The 18,919-nt window shown below is 32.4% G+C and overlaps 1 protein-coding gene and 1 long non-coding RNA gene across 2 annotated transcripts in view; one reads left to right on the top strand and one right to left on the bottom strand.

Annotated features, from left to right (window-relative positions):
- Positions 1-624: 624 nt before the first annotated feature.
- LOC111422616 (uncharacterized) lies at positions 625-2,051 on the bottom strand. Its single transcript, XR_011640031.1, has 3 exons — positions 1,509-2,051; positions 1,389-1,452; positions 625-1,310 (listed from the first exon to the last, which is right to left on the bottom strand). It is a non-coding gene; the product is annotated as an uncharacterized lncRNA (long non-coding RNA).
- A 4,991-nt stretch (positions 2,052-7,042) lies between these two features.
- Positions 7,043-18,919, top strand: part of LOC111423963 (alkaline phosphatase-like) — a 154,756-nt gene continuing 142,879 nt past the window's right edge. The window contains exon 1 of the mRNA XM_023057351.2: positions 7,043-7,108. The gene's annotated coding sequence lies outside the window, so the exon portion shown is untranslated. The remainder of the gene's footprint in view (positions 7,109-18,919) is intronic.

Raw genomic sequence — 18,919 nt, 5'->3', positions numbered from 1 at the left:
TGATGATTTGAAAATTAGCATCCGTTTTTATTTCCGGCTTCAATAATCTTGTATGCATTGGCGCTTTTGTTCTAGTTCCGGTGCTAGAAATGCTAAAAACGGTGCACTGAAAAAAAAATGTGGGAAAATTACAATGAGATGATTGGTTATTTTTGACCCATCGTTTCGTTGTAATATTATTATAGTAAAAGTGAATTTACACGTACTAACATAAATTTACATTGCAATTGTAAATTTACAGTGTAAAATTATATTACTGATATTGTAAATTGTCATTATTTAGAGTGTAGTATTAGGCTTTTTATTGTAAAAATTCAAATAGAATTGTAAAATTACGTAGTTAAATTACAAGGCAGATTGTAAGATTCCAATTTTTGTAATGTATTCTCACACAAAACATTGTACATTCACTTTTTAAAATTACAATTATGCAATTGTATTACTCCCATCATTTCAAGGTTTCCATAAATAAAACACTTATATTATGTTTACTGTTATTTATTTCAACTACACGACCTATAAATTAAAGAGAAACATAATTGTAACTTTATGAACAACAAAAAATAAAGTATTTTACTTCGAATTTAAATTTCTGAAAACCAAAAAACAAAGGTATTGCGCTTATATTTGTTTCAACTACACGATCTACACGATATAAACGAAAGAGAAACAGAATTGTAACTTTATGAACAACAAAAAATAGAGTGTTTTACTAAAACTAATTTATAAACGAAACAGAAACAGAATTTAAATTTCTGAATACCAAAAAAAAAGGTATTGCGCTAAAACTAATTTAAAAAAACTATAATAATTAATCAAATAAAAGTAATGGAATTACCCAAATTTAAACACTATAGAGTATAAACTAAACTTAGTATTAAGTTATTAAGGCAGTAAAGCGAACCTGCTTTAATATTAATCTGCCATTTCGACAGCACAGCTGACTAAAATGAGATTTTAGAGTATCGATTACAGAAAAGTATTTTGCCAAAGTAGAAATATAGAAAGCGAGAGTATTTTATACATATTGACTTTACACCAAAAATATATATTTAGTTTATAAATCTTTTATAGACTATTCAATTTCTTTAGAAGGGATATCATTTTATTTTTTTTAGTACTTACAGAACAGCTTCTTTCTGTGTTAATTTTTAAAAAATAACATTGTATAGTTTCTAATAATCCGGATATAACTTTAGGATACTGTGTATTTTGTATGAAATAGAGTCCAAAACATAACTCAAATGCCTCTATTAGATTATCCACCTCCACGACTTGTTTTTTTTCGATGAAAACTATGAAACTCCCAGCTAAAGGAATAAGGAAGTTAAACAGATAAAACATAAGTTTCGTCGTGTAATTGTAAACACGAAAAATTATTTTCATACCTATCTCCGCAACGCATGGCGTTAAGATCATCATACTGCTTTCAATTTCTTCTATGTTGTATTCCTAAAAATAATAAAAGTTTAGCTAAATTTTACAAAATATATAAAATTTGTATTTACTTCAAATTTATATAGAATGTGCTCTATTTTGTCTTTGAAATATTTCGCAATAATTTCTAAAGCTAAGCGATCATTATTTGTCGTATTTAGTTCATTATATTGAATAATTACTAGCATGCTACTTCCACATCAGTATTATCATCAGAACATTTCTTAAGAATTCTCTTTGCAGTCTGGACTGCTTGCACAGCTTGTCCATTGCTTCTTGGATATCTAAGAGAACTCGTTACAAATTCAAAATTCTTGCTTTTTGCGAACTTTCTCAATTCAAACGTACTAAATGGCATGTTATCACTGATAACTTGTTTTGGAATTGCAGGAACAGAGAATAGTGATTTAAATCTAAATGTCATTTCTTCTGATTTTTTTCTTTTCAATGGAATAAGTTCAAGCCACTTTGAATAATAATCTTGAATAACAAGATAATCTTTATTGTTGAAAGTTAAAATATCACATGCCAACTTATTAAACGGTATATCCGGTATGTTATGTACAATTAAAGGTTCTTTTACATTCGAATTTCGATACCTTTCACAGGTTATGCATCTTGAGATCAAATTCTCAATATCAGTTATTAAACCTGGCGATTAGACAGCCTCTCTTGCTCTTGCTTTGGTTTTCTGTATGCCCAAATGTAATTCATGCAAAAGTAGTTTTACACTTGCACTGTCACTAGAACTAATATTAGACCTAGAACTAGAAACATTTGGGTCTAGCCGTACGTCTCTTAAGACGGCTAAACCCGAATGATTCTAGTTCTTGGTCTACCGCTGCGTAACAATTAAAACTAGAACTAACACTAGACCTAGAACTAGAAATATTCCAGACGCACTGCTAAACCCGGAACTAGTTCTAGGTCTAGTGTTAGTTCTAGTTTTACACTAGCACTATTACTATGTAGAACTAACTCTATACCCAGAACTAGAATCATTTGGCCTTAGCCGCACCTCTCTAAAGACGGCTAAACCCGAATGATTCTAGTTCTGGGTATAGTGTTAGTTCTACATAGTAACAGTGCTAGTGAAAAACCTTCTGGGTATAGTGTTAGTTCTAGTTTTACACTAGCACTGTTACTATGTAGAACTAACACTATACCCAGAACTAGAATCATTTGGGCAAACTAGAACTAACACTAAACCTAGAACTAAAAAGTTGCACATCTCTAAAGACGGCTAAACCCGAATGATTCTAGTTCTAGGTATAGTGTTAGTTCTAGTTTTACACTTGCACTATCACTAGATCTAATATTAGATATAGAACTAGAAACATTTGGGTTTATTATTATTGCTGCTGCCGGGCTGAGGAGGGCGGCCCCTCTCGTTACCGCGACCTATAAGATCTATTGTAACTTTAGCCCTCCAAAGGTTTAGGGCAAATGTAGGTCCTTAATGAACCTTAGTATTGTCCTGAGGTCTTGAACCTTTATGTCGGTAGGTAACAGGGGAGTTTTACCGAAGACGTTGTGCCTTAGACGGCCTCTGGCGACGCAATTGCACAGTATATGTTCAGCAGTTTCTGACTCGTCGTTGCATAGTCGACAAGTTTGATCCTCAGCTTGTCCAATGTGGAAGAGGTGGTATTTTAGGGGCACATGGCCGGTCAGGTAGCTTGAGAGCGTTCTTAGATCCCCTTTGCTGAGGCATAAAACCTCTTTGGTTTTGTTTTGCGACGGAGTTATCATACTCTTCGCTTGGCGGTGACCTGGAAGTTCTTTCCAGCGTAAGGCTATCTTTGAAGCCTCCCAGTTGTTGATTATTTGTTTTAGGTGGCTTTTTTGTAGTCCACATCCAGGTTGGGGTCCAATGAAGGGCGTGTTTGCTGCCTCTTTGGCCAGCTTGTCGGCCTTCTCATTGCCCTCAATGTTGCTGTGACCTGGAACCCACCATAGGGTAACATCATTGCTCCTAGCGAGTTCTCTCAGGTTGTTGGTACACTCTCTGATCAGTGCGGAGCCACACGTGTAGGCCTGAATTGCCTTTAAGGCGGCCCGACTGTCTGTGAAAATGTTTATGGATGCACCTTTTTGTCCCTTCTGTAGGTTCAAAGCGGTGCAGAAGTTTATAGCAAGAACTTCTGCTTGGAAAATTGTTAAGTCCGAGCTGAGGGGCAATTTGATGTGGCTATTTGGTCCACTGATGCCCATGCCTACTCCAGATCTTACTGTCTTTGAAGCATCGGTGTACCAGGCTAGGGCTCCTCTTTTTAGTTGAGGCCCTCCTTTCGCCCAGTCATCCCTGCTACTAAATATGACCTTATACGGTTGGTTGAAATTGTATTCCGTCGGTATAAGGTCCGTTTTAATTTCAATCAGGTAATTTAGACATGGGTCTTTGAGGATCTCGAGGTGTCCTCTGAGGTTACCCTGCATCAACTTGAGTGAAGAAACTGTTTTCAGTGATAAGGCACTTAAGGCTGCCTCCTTTTGTATATATATGTGGAGCGGTGTGAGACCGAGTAGGGCTTCCAAAGCAGCCGTCGGACAGGATCAAACATTTGGGTTTAGCCGTAGGTCTCTTAAGACATCTAGACCCGAATGATCCCAGTTCTTGGTCTAGCGCTACATAACAATTAAAATTAGAACTAACACTAGAGCTAGAACTAGAAAGTTTCGGATTTAGCCGTGCGTCTTCAGACGTCATAATAATGATGTTCAAAGAACTTTAAAAAAACTTAAATTTAAATAAAACGGTAAATTAAACTAGAGGTGTTGTTATATGAAAGGTTTAAAAGAGACCACTTTTCCTCTTTAATAGTTTTACGTTAAGCAATTTGAGACGTTTCGGGATCACCTCCCATCTTCAGTCAACAACTAATTACTCATAATCATATCTCAAATCTTGATGTGATGTTTTAAGAAACACCATTTTAAAATTATTAAAAAATAATAATATTAAGAAAATATAATACAACCATTTTAATATTATTTTGAGTGAGAGAAGTGGTCTTTTTTAAACCTTTTAAATAAAAATGTTAAAATTTTTGTTAAATTGGATTTTTGTGTTAGATTAAATAATTTGTCTGTTTTCGTTGAACATTAAGTGCTATGAAAATAGAGAACAATAAAAAAATTAAATTAAAATAATAAAGTGTTTATATAAAATGTTCTATAAAATAGCAGTTGTAAAAAAATCCTATTTATTCAGCTTAACACCCACCGATATTTTTTGCATGATTTTTTTAAAGCCCTCGCTAGCTTTAACAAGTTAAAATTTAATTAACTTTTTTTCGCATCTTTCTCCAACAAATTCCATCCCAAACGACAAAAAAAATATAATAATAAAACCTTTTTGTTCCATTTTAAAGTAAATCAATATCAATTAGATTTTAAAACAATTTCTTTTGAATAACACTGTAGTTACTTTAATGTTGGTTTGCTTTCGTTTTTCGTTTCACCTATTTGAAATTAATCGGAAAACTACGTTACCTCATCAACTAATTACGTACCCGGGCGCAATAATCTCGTGGAGTAACGCAACGAGGAAAAGTTTTCACTGCAAAAGTTCCTTTTATATCGAAGAAGTTCCCTTATACCTCCGGTTCTCTCTCCCAATTAGAATAAAAAAGCTATTTTCAGGAAGTTTCAGTTATTTCGCAAGGGAACTTCCGCGAACAAACAGGGATTAACAATTTAGCAGTCGCGCCGTGGAGTGCTTCCTTGTGTATAATTCAATTTCAACCGCTTAACATCTGCATTTATATCCAAAAAAAGCCCTCACATCCATTTTGTCCTCGAGAGACCCTCAAATATTTACCCAACTTAAACGTTTGTACAAGAAAAATATGCTTTAACTAGAAAACGGATAATAAAATCTGATAAAAGCTTTGTTTAAACCAGTTTAAGTAAGTTCGTCGATTACGAAACGATGGTTACAGCAACCATGCGTTTGACGCGAAATAAATGAACCATGTAATGCTTTTAAACTTTAACGGATATTAATGGACGACGGGTGACAAGTCTGCGCACGTTTGCGTGTACACTGCCAGAAAATCGGGTTCGAAACTAACACTCCAAAATGTTACATTAAACTTTGGTCATCGTGAAAATGAGAGTTTATTAATAATAAATTAATTAATTTTATGACTAAAGCGGAATATAATTTGCTGGTTAATATTAACGATTATAATTAAAAACGAATTATTAATCTAGTTCAAAGTGTTATTAAATAAAAATTAACATAAAATTAATTATTTGAGTAAAAGCTTAAATTATATTGGAAACCAATGCAAATTTAATAAAAATTTCTTTTCACAAACCGTTTGATATTTCATTTAAAACTTTTCATAAACAAAGAAACTTAAAGTTCTTTGAACGGAAATTAAACGTGATCAAAGCTAGAAGACGCTTGTTTGCAACCTAAAAGAAAAAAATCTAGAAAAATATAATCAATGTGGCACAACGTCGTCCCCTGTAATTTGTAACTTTGTTAATTTAAAGTAACGGGCGCACAAGCAATTATCGCTAATTAAAATGGCGAATAGAGGTGGCGTTATGAATAGAGTTGGGGTACATTTAATTTTCGGACCCTAAATCAACTCCCTCATGCAAACACCGGTATTATTTCAATTTAAACATCACACATTTCAATTCTACATTATTTCTAATTAGTATCAATGTAACGACAAACCTAAACAGGATTCGCTAACAGTTTCCAGTAATGAATTAAAGTTTACTAAACAATGTTCGAGTCGGACTAACTCTAATCAGTAACCATTAATTTAATCAACAATTGATATTTTTTTGGTTACAATTCGTTTTTAATTTAATTAGGATTAATGTAATTAGGTACGATAAAAATAATAATAATAATAAATTACAACTTGAGTTATTCCTGAAGATTGAGCCGTTAAATCGAAACTTTCTACTTCTAGGTCTAGTGTTAGTTCTAGTTTTAATTGTTATACAGCGCTAGATTAAGAACTAGAATCATTCGGGTTTAGCCGTCTTAAGAGACGTACGGCTAAACCCAAATGTTTCTAGTTCTAGGTCTAATGTTAGTTCTAGTGCTAGTCCAAGTGTAAAACTAGAACTAACACTATACCTAGAAGTAGAATCATTCGGGTTTAGTCGTCTTTAGAGACCTGCGGCTAAACCCAAATGATTCCAGTTCTAGGTATAATATTAGTTCTACATAGTAACAATGCTTGTGTAAAACTGGAACTAACACTAGACTTAGAACTAGAAACATTCGGGTTTAGCCGTATATTGTTAGTTCTACATAGTAACAGTGGAAGTGTAAAATTAGAACTAACACTATACCTAGAACTAGAATCATTCGAGTTTAGCCGTCTTTAGACACGTGCGGCTAAACCCAAATGATTCTAGTTCTAGGTCTAGTGTTAGTCTAGTTGTTACCGACCAGTAATGGATTTCGACCATTTTGTGATTTAAAGTTGAATAATAACAAAAATATTCCCTATATTCTAAAAATGTATGCACATTTGGTTTTCTACTTCTATGGCGCATTTAAAGCCGTTCTGAGAGTGAGGATAAAAGTCTACGTTATTCCATAAAAAATCAGTTAACACATGCCTATCGCGAAGAGAGTATAGCTTCATGTTCAGTGTAAAGAAAAGTGTTGTGCGAATCCGGCCAGAAAATAGTAAGTAATTTTGACTTTAAATACATTTGGTAGTGATATTATGTTTCATATCTATTGTTAGTAATAGTTATTTGTATATTTTAAATATATACTTTTTAAATATTAGTTTACGACCACAAAATTTGACCTAAATAATTATTTCTTTGTATTTTATTATTGGTAATCGAGAACCAATTTGATGCTTTTGTTAATTTTTTAGTTAGGTAAAAAGTAATAACTAATACGTGAATAGAAGTTAAGTTGTTATTTTTTTATATAAAATTGTGATTACTTACCAAAAAAGAAAACGTTCAGTTTATAAATATATGTATATGTTACTATAAAATCCCGAATTAAGGTATATCCTAAGATTTTTCAGTGAAATCTAACATTTACCAACTCTGTTCATTTCGAACTTTTACCACCAACCACTTGGTAAATCTTAGGTTTTACCGCAAAGACATGGTAAATGTCGAAAAATATACACTTATAGACTATAGACCTATAGACCTATACACCTATAGACTTATAGGTACATGTTCTAGTACTCGTGGACAGTCTGCAGTTTAACACGTTTGAACACACACGTTTGTTTTGATTTCCGTTTGTTTTTGATGTCCGAAAGTAATTTATGACTCGAAAGTGATATTAATTCGAAATATGTGAGTGTCTTCACTGTCTGAAAATAACTTATCAATCAAAATGAGTGTAAAAAAGAGATTTTATGAAATAATGGATGAGCTTGTAACAAGCAAGAATGATAATAATTTTTGTATTAACAAGGACAAATACGCAAAGTCTTTAGAAGAAGTAAAAACTGCAAAGAACGTTAAAAGGAAGGAAGCCGTCCATTATAGGCGATTAAAACGTTATGATATTTTGACTACAGCCGACGAAGAAAGGGTAATTGCCCTGAAAGGAATGATGAAATCAAGTATTACGTTTGTTACGACGACTTATTCAACATTCTCGAAGAATAGACACGGAAGAATATAACATGTTGCTGTTGCTATACTTCATAGTAAAATGAACTCACGTTGTTAAGTAGATCTAATAGATCTACAAACTAACCCTGATGGAAATTATAAATTCATTTTAGTTTACCAAGACCATCCCACTAAATTTGTGATTTTTCGTGCACTTCAATCTAAACGCGCAGCAGGTGTTGCATACTATCTTTTGTATATTTTCACCACATTTGGAGCTCCGAACATCTTTCATTCCGATAATGGTCAAGAATTTTGTAACCAAGTTATTGACAGTTTTTGCTCTATGTGGCCGACCGTTAAAATAGTACATGGGAAGCTCAGGCACAGTCAGAGTCAAGGATCAGTAGAGCGGGACAATCAAGATATCGAAAATATGTTGAGCACATGGATGGAACCAAACCAACAAAGTGTGTTTGAAATTCATTAAGGCAATAAGAAATAAAGCATATCGCGAAAGGATAAAATGTTGAAATGAAACATAACACTCAACTCTATTGGTAAAAGCCAGAAAAATTATCTCTTGTCTAAAAAATCCTTACATTTACCAACTCATGTTGGTAAATCTTAAGATTTACTAGTTAAACCTAAGATTTACCGTAGTTTGGGCTTTTACAGTAACATATATTATATAAAATTTGGTTATGTTTAATGTTTTTTCTCTAATTGAATCCATTGTTCTAAATATATTTCCTTGGAAATTAATCTGATTTGTGGTGGTCGAGAACTGACAAAAATGATCGAGAACTCCGCAGAGTGGTCAAGAAGCAAAAAAAATGTAGAAAAATGAACACTAAAAACATGTTAACATTTAGAACCTTATTACAAGACATCAACTGGGCACCCATGTACTCAAAAACAAATACCGCGGAAATTTTTTTTACAATATTCCATAAATATATATGAAATATAATATATCAAATGCTTTCAAACTGCGTTCCCTGAGAAGAAAGTTAAAAATTCTGCTAGGGGTACAAATCTAAAATGGAAAACAAAAAATATAGAAGAATTAAAAAATAAATTAGACGTCTTGCACATAGCAATGGAAGTCATGAAAGATAGTCGTTTAAAAGAATTATACAAAATATTAAAAACGGAGTACATCAAAAAAATAAATCAAGCTAAGGTTAAGAATACTTATGGAAAGTATATAAACCAGTCTGATAACAAAATTTTGGCGGCCTGGAAACTTGTCAAACAAGAAACTGGAAAATCCAGGAAAACACCAGTAAAAGATTCAGCATTAAATGTCGAAGACTTAAACCTTTTCTTCTCTCAAATCGGGGCTGTATCGAAACACTGTTCGACCAGCTGTGTTGATGCAATCAGTTTGGTCAACTCGGCAAGCTCAAAAGCAAAAAATACCAAAGATATACAGCCTGATTCAGAGTAAGCGCCTTATTTTTTTTAGCCACACTATGGGTACTACTTTCAAAATATTTGGCAGTAATATGTTTTAGGACACTCTCTACACGATGGTGATATCATATTTTCAATTGGACGAATTATTTCAAAATGGCGACTGTCAACTTTTTATTTTTAAATGGAATGCCAAAATTTTTTTTTTATTATTGAGATCTTAAAGCATTCTTTTTACGACAGTATTTTGTTTTTCTTAAAAATTCATTTCTTTCCCCTTCCAAAAGGAACCTAATATTTTAATCTATACTCTGTTTTTAAACCAGGAGGAGTATTTTAAATTTGTCACCAGATTGACCTTGCACGTGATTGGTTGAATGCGAGGAAGGTTCACACACAGGCAATTTTGAATTTTGATTTTGAATTTGAAGGTTAGGTAATTGATAATTCGACAGTATCGTGTCATTATTGTATATTTTGTGTTCTTAAACCCTTTTTTATTATATTTTGAAATAAATATACTCATAACTTCAATGTTAATTTGTATGTATAGTGTTGACGATAACAAACGAAAATAAATACAATAATAAGTAAATAAATAAATAATAATTATTAATTTAAATTTACCGTCAAAATATCTAGTGATATTTTCTGGTGATTTTTTCCAGTGTAAATCTGACTTTCGCGTTTACTCCTCCTGGTTTAAAAACAGAGTATAGTTCTAGTGCAAGTGTTAGTTCTAGTTTTAATTGTTATTCAGCGCTAAGTTGTATATTTTTAAGTTTCGGGTTTAGCCCTGTGTCTTCAGACGCTGAATGTTAGGTAAGGTTAGTTTTGTTTACAAACATTAATTATACCATGAAGTATTCTTTGGCAATTTGTAATGGCAATTATAGCGTGAAGTTTTCTTTTGTAATGTCAATTATAGCGTGAAGGAATGTGAGGTAAGGTTAGTTTTGTTTACAAACATTAATTATACCATGAAGTTTTCTTTGGCAATTAGTAATGGCAATTATAGCGTGAAGTTTTCTTTTGTAATGTCAATTATAGCGTGAGGGAATGTTCGGTAAGGTTAGTTTTGTTTACAAACATTAATTATACCTTGAAGTTTTCTTTGGCAATTTGTAATGGCAATTATAGCGTGAAGTTTTCTTTTGTAATGTCAATTATAGCGTGAAGGAATGTGAGGTAAGGTTAGTTTTGTTTACAAGCATTAATTATACCATGAAGTTTTCTTTGGCAATTAGTAATGGCAATTATAGCGTGAAGTTTTCTTTTGTAATGTTAATTATAGCGTGAAGGAATGTTAGGTAAGGTTAGTTTTGTTTACAAACATTAATTATACCTTGAAGTTTTCTTTGGCAATTATACTCTGTTTTTAAACCAGGAGGAGTATTTTAAATTTGTCACCAGATTGACCTTGCACGTGATTGGTTGAATGCGAGGAAGGTTCACACACAGGCAATTTTGAATTTTGAATTTGAAGGTTAGGTTATTGACAATTCGACAGTTTCGTGTCATTATTGTAAATTTTGTGTTCTTAAACCCTTCTTTATTATATTTTGAAATAAATACACTCATAACTTCAATGTTAATTTGTATGTTTAGTGTTGACGATAACAAACGAAAATAAATACAATAATAAGTAAATAAATAAATAATAACAATTATTAATTTAAATTTACCGCCAAAATATCTAGTGATATTTTCTGGTGATTTTTCCTAGTGTAAATCTGACTTTCGCGTTTACTCCTCCTGGTTTAAAAACAGAGTATAGTAGCGCATGAATGTTTTATACTCGATGTTATTTTTGTCAAAATAAATAAATAAGTAGATGTTTATTACAAAATAAAGTTTAATTGTTTCTTTTGTGTCTAGCGCTACTTGATATTTGGACAAAAATAACATCGAGTGTAAACATTCATGCGCTACTAGATTAAAATGTGTGCTTTTTGATGGGGAAAGAAATGAATTTTTAAGAAATACAAAATACTATCGTATAAAGAATGTTTTTAGGACCTCAATAATAAAAAAAAATTTTGGCATTCCATTTAAAAAAAAAAGTTGACAGTCGCCATTTTGAAATAATTCTTCCAATTGAAAATGTGGCATCACCATCGTGTAGAGAATGACCCAAAACATATTACTGCCAAATATTTTGAAAGTAGTACCCATAGTGTGGCTAAAAAAAAATAAGGCGCTTACTCTGAATCAGGCTGTATACGAACTGTTCACAAAGCTAATAAAAGAAGTTGAACCAATAATTAGCAAACACCTGTGTTTGGTCATAAACAAATGTATAGAGGAGGGTGTCATTCCGAAAGAGCTCAAGCTGGCGAAGATAACACCTATATATAAGAAAGGTGACAAAGATATATGCAATAACTATAAACCAATTCTAATCTATTTTACCAACAATATCAAAAATATTTGAAACTGTAGTAAATAAAAAAATAGTAGACTATCTCAACGATAACAAATTGCTTACAATCTGTCAACATGGGTACCAAAAACAAAGGTCTGCAATAACTGCCCTACTCAGCGTAATAGAAGCTATAATCCACGGTTTTGATCAATAAAAGTTCACTCAAATTGAATTCTGCGACCTAACCAAAACCTTCGATTCGGTGAACCATTCAATATTATTGGACAAACTACAAAAATATGGATTAAGAGAAAATGCATTGAAGTTTCTAGCATCATATTTGGGAGGAAGAAAACTATCAGTTTTTTGGCGAGGTCAACAATCAACTTGGAGAGTTGAGAAGTGGTAACAGGAGTACCCCAGGGTTCGATCTTGGGACCGTTCTATACCTCATATACAGGGCTTCCCAAAACTCCCGGGACAGAGCTATAAGTTTTGAATGAGTGAAGAAAAAAATTGAAAATTTGGGGATCACTTAAAAGTAATAAAAACTACATTCTTAGATAGTTTAGAACTTCCATGCAATGTGGAGTTTTTTAGGGGATGACCAGCCCTACATTTTTAAATAGCAACCCTGTCGAGTTTTACCTTATTTTAAAGGCCATGAAAAAAGATACACAACCCCATAAACCAAAACCCGATATCTTAATTCTTTTAAAAATTATGAGGTTTTCTTTCGACTGTTTTTGACAAACTTGTTTTCTAAATTTTAGTTTTATTACCTCCAAAAATGGCGCAAAAAGTGTTACAGTCTAATTTATTCCAATGTTTTGTATTTATGTTACTTGTAAATTTTTTTTATATTGTAATTTTTTTTAAGCGACAGAATCTGGAGATCCTTTTTTCCCTTCCTATTATTCCTTCATTTGTACGGAATTATCATTATAAATTTTCTTTTCTTTCTATTCTTTTCTTATATTTCGCCTTCTCTTTAATAGATGTCATTTTCTTAATTCTTTACTTATTTTAAATTTCATACGGAAAAGTTATTGCGCGCAGGTCGAGTTTTTTTTTTCGAAATTGGATTTAGGTTTTCGAAGAGGAAGTCTCACTCTTTTTGGTGGCACGAGACTCAACGTGTAACGTCGTTGTGTAGGCGTTTTGGTTGACATTTTGAGTGATTCATTTGGTCATAATTTGATTTAACGCATCCGAATTAATCGGGATCATCACATCGACAATTTATTTGAGAACAAGTTTAAGTCCTTTCTTACGGTTAACCCGGCTATTTTGCGTTTTGAGTCGATTTACTTTTCACACGTGCGAGGCCTTTAACATCTGAGGTATGTGATAGTAATTTAATAGAAATTTAATCATTCAATCATTTATTCAGACACAATCAATACTTATAATATTTGATAATTCCAAAAAAAAAAAATTTGTTTAACTTAATAATTTAACAATTCTTTTTCTTTCTTCTCTTTCTCCTTCTTTTTTAATTTTTTGTATCGTCCTTTTACTAATTTTTAGGCCTCCTATTTTGGGATATTATTATTCCGGGAATAGTTTCTTTGGATTTTTACATTGGGATTTTTCCATTCCAAAAGAAAAAAAAAAATCAAATAATATAATTGTATGGTGGAGTGCCTCCCCTCTGCCGACTCCGAATACTTTCCCTTTCCAGAGGAATCGCTGCATAAAGAAGAATCTTACCCGTATCAAGGTCAGAACGTATATGTAAAGTTATTTTGTGTTCATTAATGTGTTGAATCGCTATAAAAAAAAAAAGTTAATAATACTTACATTTGAGAATTTACTATAAACATTTAAAAATTTTACTTACCTTGCAAATAAATTATTGCAGATTGTAAGGGTAAAATCTAAATTTTGGGGTGATTTTTTTTTTATTTTTTTTTCTCGTCGAATTTTTTTGGTTTTACTACGTTTCAAAAGACAAGCTTGTACTTTAAACAAAACGTATCGGGATCAATTTGTTTCAATTTCTTTTGTTGAATTTTTTTTTATTACCGAATATTTCTACAGTTTTTTTTTATTTTCATTTTAAAGTTAATTTTAACTTCTCCCAAAACAGTGGGTTTCCCATTTATTTAAATTTGAGTTATAAGTTATAATACTTTAGTTTATATTTTCGAATCTTCATTTTTTTTATTATTCAATTTCTTTCTACAATTCAATTTTTTTGTTTTTAATAAACCAAATTATTTTTTTTTTGTAATATCAGGTGTTTTATAGAAATTTTGTATATGTGATCCTTGTGTGCCTATTCCTATTCCTGAACATCTACATTTCGTAATTGATGGACATCGCTGTAATAAATTACGTGGCGCCAGATATAAATTAACGAACCTCCCCGTCTTCACTGAGCTAGTTGAGGTTCGGCGGTGTTTTCATTTTTTTTTGGGTTGGCACGGAAGGGTTAAAGGAAAACCATCTTGGTCAAAATTTCTTTTTTTTTGTTGATTCCGCTACGTAACGGCGTTATAAAAGCTGACCGAAAAAGAAAGAATCACTCTTTTAATGATTCGTGGCTTTGGGGATAGAACAAGATCTTACGATGAAGTGCGACACATCTTCAATGATGTTTTTCATCAACGACCGCCGATTTGTAAACCAACGAACCAGTCGAAAGAACTGCTCGCAAATTTTAAGGAAAGGGAACTGTGAAAAATCTTCCGAGAACTGGTACACCGAAATCTGGAACAATAAGATATTTGCATCTGTGAGAAAATCAAGTGGTTCCAAGTGTACGTGCCGTATACCCTAATGGTATTGACAATAAGTGGTTTCAACAACATGGTGCTCCTCCACATATTAGTCGCGCAGTCCGAGACTTTTTAAGCCCCACGTTTCCAAACCGTTGGATTGGTACAATAGGTGAAATTGAGTGACCACCACGATCTCCTGATCTAACACACTCGATTTTTTCTTTTGTGGGTTTCTGAAAAGTAGAGTGTATGCAACAAAACCAGAATCAATAAATGATTTCGAAAATCGTATATTTGAAGAAACCACCAATATCACTAGGGATAAGCTCCTGATGGTTCAAAATTCCATTTATGAGCTATTTTTATAATACAAAAAAGGCAATTCGTATACTAGCTGGGCTAAGAAATCATGAGAGCTGCAGAACTCACTTAAAAAAATTAAAAATACTCACCATGTTTTATACTTACCTGCCTTTCACAATAAACAAGACTCGCTACTAAACAATGCAGACAATCACGATCACAACACCCGCTACAAGGAAAATATTGTAACTCCGTTTCATAGAGTGGCAAAATCACAAAAAACTTACCACTATATAGACGTGAAATTGTATAATGCGCTACCACATGAAATGAAAAGTGTGGAAACCAAAGAATTTCGAACTTCTGCGAAGAATATGCTCCTGGAAAAGGAATTTTATTCAGCCCAAGAATATTGTGATTGGTTATAATTTTAACCGACTCATTTTCTAAATGCAAGTTATTGTAATATCTTTTTTGACATAATATTGTATCGTTTTTGTACTTTATTTAAATAAATATGAATATGAATATATTCAAAGTTGATTTTTTTGTTTTATTTGTGTCCCTACTGACACTCCCTTCCCCGTATTAAGCTGTTATATCGAGGTTTTACTGTACTATCATTTAATCGAATTGTCTCATGTTAAACATATTATCGCCATAAACTAAATTATTCGATGTGGATTGGTTTATTTCATAAATTCACAGATGTGTTTGTCATGAACCATTTATATGATTAATACGATAAGGTCGAATGGGAACGGCCACATCTCTTAACCTGGATGACGTACGGATTGCGGGTCGGTATCGAATTCATGACAGTAACGCACCAGAACGGCCCAGTTCCGCTAAATTTCTATCAAATTGACCTCCATCGGGCCTTAATCCACTTGAAGTGCGGAGTTTGGTCACGTTAAATTTAATCCAACTTCTCCTTCACGTTCAAAATAGATTCGCTAAAACGCGACAGTTTATCATCGATAAACTAAAACGATTCTTTTAGTGTAAATGATGAAGCTGTTAATCTTGAATCTATTTTCGCGCTATAAAGGAGGAATAACGGAAGCGGTAGCAGCAGTTTCGGTATTGCGGGTAACTATTAGCGGATATCCTGCTTAAATCCTTTGATCGCGCTAGACCATTTCGAACGTGTTCAATGCAGATAGTACCAAGCTATTTACCCCCAGTATTTCGACCACAACTGAACCCATAAAGCCGGATAAAGCTTGATTAAATTGATGCACTAACAAATTGTTAATACATGTCAATAACAATCAATATACTCAATAAATGAATGTAAATTAATCCTTTTCAACTTAATTTCAACTTTAATTTACATTTTAACTTTTATTTTAATAAATTTTAACATCAAAAGAACTACTCCTATTAGCTATCTATTTGAAGACGAGGGACTGAGTTTAATCTAAAAGGAGATCGAAAGAGAATAAGTAAAGAGAGGAAATCTGTAACGAATGGCCCCGTGAGCTTTAAACCGACCGCATTGCGTGATAAAGATTTTCAATTTCGAGCTGCGTCCGGAAAAATATCGACGGTGTAAACAAGGAGGACCATCAATAACGACCGGAAAGCAGTATTGAGGGACACAATTATCTTCCCGCACAACGGGAGGGACACTCGTTTCTTTTCCCCCCACGATCCTTCGTGCGAGAGAGATTTCCTTTTTTTTTGCTTTTTGTTTTTCAAGCTATCGATCGAAACTGAGCGAATAGTCGTTTCTTTATTTCGTCTGGATTTTAGCCAGAAAAAAAGGATATGAGATAAGCATTTTCGGGAAGTTTGTTGTAAATAAGTAGTAAATAAAAGGGGGATATTATGAAAATTAATGAGAAATTAAATTGGGGAAATAACATCCCTTGATATTACCAATCCTCGAAGACGTTTAGAGGCATATGTAGAGGTAATTGGAAGATAAAGTGTAAGTAGGTGTACAAATTTAAAACCAGTTCTGTTTCCACCTAAAGATATGGAGCATATACAGATATAGATGATGTATCAAGTGGTGAAGAAAATGAAGCGTTCGTTAGGACAATTGGAAAATGTGTTCTAAGAGGCCCCATGGAAATTTTTAATACAAATCATGACAATGAGAAGGAAGAAGTGCTACTACACAAGACATCAGAAATTACATCTGATGATGATGACGATATTAATATCCCTTTAACTATGTTCTTGAAGAAAGAATTGAGGAAACAAAAAAACTTCGTTAGGAAATCAGATAAAGGTAAAATTTTTGCAACACCACCTAATTTTGTACAGAAAATAAAGGATGAAAATCTAAAGCCTATCGATACTTTTAGATTATTCTATAATGAAGAATTTATGATTTGTGTGCAATAAAATGGAGAAATATGCAGTTTTCAAAAGTGTCCACGACTTTCGCATCACAACAGATGAGATATAAATATTTTGATATACTTCTTTTGTCTGTTTAGAACAAAGTTCCTAATCGTAGACTGTATTGGGAAACTAAAGCTGACACTTACAACAGTTTGGTGAGTGATAGCATTTCACGTAATAGATTTCAGCTTTTTCACAAATACCTGCACTTCAATGACAATTCGAATATTGATCATCGCGTAAATATTAAATCACAGAAAATGTTCAAGCCCCTAGGTACTACATCATTTTCTGTAGATGAAACAATGGTACCTATGGGCATCATAGCATGAAGGAATTTATAAAAGGAAAGCCTATGAGATATGGTTTCTAACGAGTTCTGAAGGTTATCTACTAAAATTTAGTCCGTATTGTGGAGCTGGTGATAAAATTCAACACAAGCTCTGCTTAGACTATATGCCTAAACAAAGGACTCTATATTTGAACAATTTCTTCAAAGCTCCACTAAAGGATTTGAAGAAAGAGTCAAGAATCTAAGAGTAAGATCTATGAAATGGTATTGGCCATACGTACGATTTTGTCTAAATAGCTCTATAGTAAATGTGCGGTTACTATATCGATTCGAATCCTATAACAAAGCTGGTCGACTTTATAAGAAGAATAGTACTAGCAACTCTAACAGCTCCTGATTATGTAGCTGGTCCGAAGCGGACAATGCAAATATAAATTTTGGTGGAATAAATCGCCCATTAGGGTGAAACGTGCTCACAAATCTACGGAATCAATTAAGCAAAGATATTAATTGATCATTTAATTAATAATCATTTACTCAATTAATTTCTGAGATACGGTGACTTAAAGTCTATATTGATTATCACAGTATTGGAACAACAAGTATTGGACCAAAAAAATCATAACAAGAGGATTTATGGAAATTAAGAAATTATGTTAAAAACTTTAAATCTAGATTAAATTTGCTTTAAATTGCTTGTTATTTCATTCTGATATCTCAATTAATTTCTAAGATATGGTGACTTAAAGTCTATATTGATTATCAACATTCAGTATTGGACCCACAAAATCATAATAATGGGATTTATGGAAATTAAGAAATTATGTTAAAAACTTTAAATCTAGATTAAGTTTGCTTTAAACTGCTTGTTATTTCATCCTGATATCTCCATTAATTTCTGAGATACGGTGATTTAAAATCTATATTGATTATCAACACTCAGTATTGGACCCAAAACATCATAACAAGGGAATTTATGGAAATTAAAGAATTATGTTAGAAATATAAAATTTAGATTGAATTTGCTTTAAACTGCTTGTTATTTCATCCTGATATCTCAATTAATTTCTGAGATACGGTGATTTAAAATCTATATTGATTATCAACACTCAGTGTTGGACCAAAAAAATCATAACAAGAGGATTTATGGAAATTAAGAAATTATGTTAAAAACTTTAAGTCTAGATTAAATTTGCTTTAAACTGCTTGTTATTTCATTCTGATATCTCAATTACTTTCTGAGATACGGTGACTTAGAATCTATATTGATTATCAACACTCAGTATTGAATCCCAAAAATTATAACAAGGGGATTTATAGAAATTAAGGAATTATGTTAGAAACATTAAATATAGATTGAATTTGCTTTAAACTACTTGTTATTTCATCCTGATATCACAATTAATTACTGAGATACGATGACTTAAAATCTATATTGATTAT

This window comes from Onthophagus taurus, chromosome 3 (assembly GCF_036711975.1).
Source record: "Onthophagus taurus isolate NC chromosome 3, IU_Otau_3.0, whole genome shotgun sequence".
Classification (NCBI taxonomy): domain Eukaryota; kingdom Metazoa; phylum Arthropoda; class Insecta; order Coleoptera; family Scarabaeidae; genus Onthophagus; species Onthophagus taurus.
Note: the sequence above shows the minus strand (reverse complement) of the source record. Positions and strands in the feature narration are given on the sequence as shown.